General features: G+C 39.4%; 1 pseudogene; it reads right to left on the bottom strand.

The window, feature by feature from the left end:
- Nucleotides 1-567: 567 nt before the first annotated feature.
- Nucleotides 568-6,000, bottom strand: part of LOC112551076 — an 81,349-nt pseudogene continuing 75,916 nt past the window's right edge.

The following is a 6,000-nucleotide window of genomic DNA, read 5'->3' as shown; positions in this document are numbered from 1 at the left end:
TTATTTGAATTAAGAAGCTAATGTTCAAAATGTATATATTGTATATAGGAAAAACTGTTACTTGCCACAGGTATTCTATTTTTTTTTCATGAGTAATATTTGTTGCCTAATACTTTACCATCATTTTTTGGCAACTGCTACATAGTGGGCCAGATCCTAATTCATTCAAAGGCTGATTGGTGCTATGATTCAAGTTCAAATCAGATGTAAAATAATTTTAAATATCTATTTCTGGACTTTTTTGGTGTAATGGATGTGAACACTATAGAATTTTCTCCGAGGCTGTCATACAATATTTAGAAGCTGTTGCTTTCTAAAATATATATTTTTTTAAATTCAATTTCAGAAAGCATTAATATATTGTCACTGAGAGAAAATCCTTAAATGAAGCCACCAATTAAAGAGCCGGTATGAATTATTCAGGAAATCATAGCACTACTTGAAGATCACATGTACTTGTGTGATCATTCTTGCTTTAGTGGATGAATACTCATGTATATCCTAGATATTGAAAGCAAACATTGTGCATGAGTAATCTGGACTGAAAGGTAATGATGATAATCTTACCTGTGTGATAGAACTTCCTGAAAATCCCAGATTGAAAATGAAGTATATAATTTGATTTGTTAACATTTCTTGAACTTCAAGCAATGCCTACAATATAAAAAAAGATGTTTAATAGAGAAATATAGCAATTTTAATGGTCTGCATATATCTTTAAAATAAATATAATTACAAAAAGAGGCTAAAAAATGTAAATCTTACTCATACGAGCATTTTCATCAGCTTCAATTAAGCTACCAATGAATAAATGTTGCATAGAACAGCCTAAATGGGTAAATATAGTTTAGAATATATTTCTGAGCATCCAATAATTAATTTCTTGATTAAGCTACATTTATTTAAGTTGTCTGTAAAATCTACAACAGCTTATGAAAATAAATATGCTTCAGGTGGTTTTCTTTTTTTTTTTTTTTATAAAGCCAGATTTCTAATTAGAGTCAGAAAATAAAATAAATGTACCAAGAATCCAGGGACACTACACAAGCAATATTCTCTAGTAAATGAATCTCTCTTAACCAGAAAATGTGTACAACAGAAAATATCTACATTATTTACCGTAAAATGTAAATATATAGGTTGGGTTATCTTTTGCCTGCTACCAAAAATATCTAGGACTGTTTTTTAGAGAATGACTGTTTTTTTTATCTAAGTATCTAGGACTGTTTCTTAGAGAATGACTAAGTTGTCATGTTAGGGCTATCCAGCCAAGTACCCATTTAAAGTTACTGCTCTGAGTTAGTCTTCTTCCAGCTGTCTAGTCTTCCTATCATTTCTGATTGCACACACAGAATTCATTCAGCTCAATGAATAAAACAGAAATGTCCTTCTTCATAAATAAGTACATCATTTAATGGAGCAATAGAAAGGAAAAACTTTTGAGCCAGGGTAAGATTTTCTGCTTAATAGATATTTTTAAAATAAAGATAAGAGTTGCACAAAGCCATTAGAATCACCCAGATCATTTTTATCCTTAATGATTTTCATCAAGATTAATCTACAGAGCTTTTTTCATCAGCTGATTTCATCACTGGCCTGTCAAAACAGAATATACAAAGTAATTTACATTAATAACCACAACATTATACCATTAAACAAATTTTCTATTTAGTAATGAAAGCAGGAAAAAACATCAAAGCCGGTGCAGAAATTGTTCTCACAGGGTTTTCAAAATACCTCATTTATATAGCTACAAAATAGTTTAACTGCACAAGTTCAGGAATATGCAGGCTACCCTAAGTGGTTTGATTGGCACTGACATATTATTTACAACTAGGCAGAGTCAGGACAAAACAACAAAAGTAATCACAAAATCTCACTCCTTGATCTATAGATAATAGTGGATTATTTGGCTGATTCTCAGAACTGTAGAGTAAGAGCAATAAGAGTGAATGTTATTACTTTCCAATGTTGATTGTCTGTACCAGAGGTATAACTAGGAATTTTCATGCCCTGGGCAAAGGAGGATATCCTGGCGAACTGGGGCAGAAAGAGGTGGTACTGAGCTGCTGCAGTGTTGGTTTCCCAAGGGCTGCCATACTCTTGCCCCCTCTAAATCAGTGTCCGTGGCTGATGCCCCATTCAACTACCCCTAGTTATGCCAGGATATTATTGTAGTCTGGGCTAAGAAACCAAAGTTTAGTTTCATTTTATATTTGTAACTTTAAAAAAAATTATGCTCTGTATACAGATTTAAATCCAAAAACTATCCACTAGATTTCATTTAAAACTAACAGCAAAATATGGTGTTTCCAAAACAATATATTTTCCCAGTGGTCCTTAGCTCCTTCAAGGAGTTTTAGTTTGCTGCACCCCAAGTCATTTAAGGTGCATTACGCTGCCAAATTTCCTATAGTGGGAGGAATTAATGCTCAATACGCCACCGAGGCATGCAAACACCAACACCATTAAAGCGGTGCAAAAGCATTAGGCCACTTTAAAGTGCCGTGCACACACACCTCTTGTTTCTTCTCCACACAAGAGACTGGATCATTTGCATTTGGATCTAATTTCTAGTTTGCTGCATAGTGGTAGATTAAGATAGTGTGAAAGGGGAACATAATCAGGTACATGAAGAAAGGGAACCCATGAGGGTCTCCAATCATGTGTCATCCTATGTGCTGTCCATTTCCTCCTACTTCCACTAGAAACATTTGCACTTCTCCAGGATCACAGTGGCTGAAAAAAAAGTCTACCAAAGCCCTTTCTATCAGAATTTGCCAATTCATAGCAATTGAAATATTTTGTGAAAGCAGAAGGGCTGTGGTGGTGTGGTCACACCCCACTGTCACGGGATGAGGTCCCTAAGGATGGCGTGATCTCCTAAGGCCCCTTGACCATGCCAATTGGGCCTGACAGGCACCCTCTTTTCTCGCCCACCACGTCTTGATGTAAAATGCACTGTAGGGTGGCTGCCTTAATGTCCAGTCAGACACGGTCCTGATGGACTTCCCTGGACCCTCTGGGTCCCCAGCCTTATGGGCTATATGCGTGGCTCCAACCGTCCCTTTACCACACCCCAAGCCTCACAGATGGCATTGACGTTGTTCAGTCTGGGCCTTGCTATGAATTGGTCCCCTTGTCCTCTCTGGGCTCTCCGCAGCCCTGTCTCTGTACCTCACTCGCGCCAGGGCCTCTGCGCCCCTAGTGTTGTGCCCTTGCTGGTGCCAGGGCCTCTGCACCCCTACTGTCACACCCTCGCTGGCGCTGGGGTCTCCCCACTATAGCGGGCCCCCAACGAGGCCTCCTCCTTTCCCAAATAGCCTCACCCAAACCACCAGTCTTATAAAACAACAACCAAACATAAGCCACTGGGCTATAACATAACACAAACTGCAGAACATGTGCTCTGCCCCTTTACATTACTAGGAGCAGAACTTAATCAGGCCTCTTCCCTTCACTTACTCTATGAGGGCTCCTTCCCCCTTAGCCACCAGCAAAGAACTGCCCTCCCTAGACCCCGTCCTGGGGTTTATATGGGCCCAGGGCCCTGCCCCTTCCGGCCAGCTGACCAGGTGTAGGGTAATTTCCTCATCAGCTGGTTGCCATGTCAACCTGCACCTGGGCTTCTGTCTGGCTCTTTGGGCTCTCCCCAGGCAGTTTCTGCTCTTCTAGGAGCAGTCACCTAAGTGCCCTGTGATACCCACCATGCCACAGGAAAAGCCCAAGGGACTTTGGGCATTTATACTTATACATAGACTAATCAAAACATTTTTTGTCTTTCCCTCCCAGAGCCTGCATGCCAGCCTGAGCTGCATGGGGGCCCACTGCTTCTCTCTGTAGTTGGAGTGCCCTCTGGGACCACCTGAGCTGGTTGCTGCTGCTGCCATGAAGGGAAGCACCAGCCCTGCACCCCGCAGCCCAGGGACTGCTCCACCTGCCGGCAGCTTATCCTCCCCTCCCTGACTAGAGGTAGAAAGGAAAGAACAAGTAGATAAATAGAAGATATTCTGGCAGGTAAGTCAGCAGAGTATGTGCACAACATGGGGGTTTAATCAGCCCTAAATTGAAGTGGTGTTTTTTTTAAACCCACTGCTTCAATTTAGGGCCCCCGTTTCGTCTACACACTTCCATAGATTTTAAGGGTAGAAGGGTCCACTTAATCAGCTAATCCAATGTCCTGTATACCACAAACTATCAAATTGAGTTGATAACTTATGTTTAAGTAAACATTTCTTCCTAAAACATTTCTTCCATCTAGCTATGATTTTCATATAAATGTGAGAACACTGTTGTAATTTTTAACTGAACATTTCTCATATAATTAAAAATCACTTTTTTATAAATATCTCCCAAATAGTTTTTCTGCCTCACAGATTAACAGTCCTCAAATAAAACAAAACAAAACTGCTATTCCTACAACCTTTCCTCACCCAAACTGTAATTTAATATTCCTCAAAAGTGAGAATAAAAATAGACGCATTATGCAATTGAATATGATCAGCCCTATTAAGGAGCAGCATACAGCTGTAGCAAAACCCCCAGTTTTTCCCTCCCCTTCTCCAAACATTTCTGACTTTTTCTCTCCCTCTCTATTCCCTATAGATAAGTATAAGTAAGCTAAGATGTAGGATAAGCTTTAACATTTTATTTTAGGTAGTAAGTTTTATTTTTCTCTCCCCTTTGCAAATAAGTTCCCTACTATTTTGATATCAATACCCACTGTTTTATAAGTGATAATTATTATGTTTCTACTGCTTTTATATTGTATGATTACTGTTTTAGGCCTATATATGTAAATTAGTGTAAGTCATGTCAAGTTTCCATTTTGTATGTCAAGCCTCCATCTTGTGTCCTCTACCCGGGCATCCCCTGTGTTGCAACTGTATGATTCATGTACACCTCCCATGTAAATTGGTTCCCTGCCACTTCATTCCTCCTGGTTCCTGGGAGGAGTCAAGCAGTGATACTCTCCTTATCTTCCCCACAGGCTCAGCCCGGTGTGGTGGATGCATAGGGAAACTTTCCCAGCTGCTCTGCTACTTTGGTCCCTAGGAGGAATCAAGCAGCCAGTGCTCCCCATCCTCTTCCCCAGACTGGGGTCGCTGTGGCCTAAGGAAGGCTGGGGAACATTTCTCCCACCACTTTCCTCCCAGACCCCAGAGGAGTGGAGCAGCAGAAGCATACATGTGTTTGTCCCTGCTTGAGAAATTCTCACACAGACATGATCTTATCCCCATCAAAGATCATCCTCCTGATTCCAGCCTGTTTGTTTGGTTTTTTTTATTGGATAAACTGTACATACATCAGTATTCTCCTAGTTTTTAGCAGGAGAAAGGAATTGGTGTTGTAATGTTCTGGCTGTGACTTGTCAAGACCGCAGTTCCTGAGACTTCAACACTGATAACACGTTAATAACATCCAATGAGGACAACAGCAATGACAACACTGACAACCCCAGATGACACTGGTGACCCTGACCACAGATTTGGTAAGTAGGAAACTGCCTTCGCATAAGGTCACAACCTGTAATAGCAATTAAATTCCTTATTTCTCATAACTATACTCATATAACAATAAATCCAAACCATAATGTATAAAGTCAATTTGGGAGTATCCCAAAAAATATTATTTTATACCTGTAACACCCACACACACTCCTGCTGTATATGGAGGAGTGTATGCCTTTGATTTCTGTGTACTGTGGAATTTTTTTTTTTGTATTGTATACTAATAATGATTAACTGGTGTTATTGTATTATGCTTTATGCTATTTTATGCTTTATGCTATTTTAAAGTATAACAAGGGATTTTTCATGAGTTATTACTTGGTTAAGTTACATATATAAGTTACGTTTTTCCCTTTCTTCTACAGGTATCAGCTATGCCAAAACCAGTGAAACTAACTTGTCTGCAAAAAACCGCTGTTATGCATCTCACATGGAATTGCTAAACCAAAACTGTAAAACTTTAGTAAATATGTACAATCACTGTAAAAAT

Source organism: Alligator sinensis, unplaced genomic scaffold (assembly GCF_000455745.1).
Source record: "Alligator sinensis unplaced genomic scaffold, ASM45574v1 scaffold751_1, whole genome shotgun sequence".
Classification (NCBI taxonomy): Eukaryota; Metazoa; Chordata; order Crocodylia; family Alligatoridae; genus Alligator; species Alligator sinensis.
This window is presented reverse-complemented; position numbering and strand designations above follow the sequence as displayed.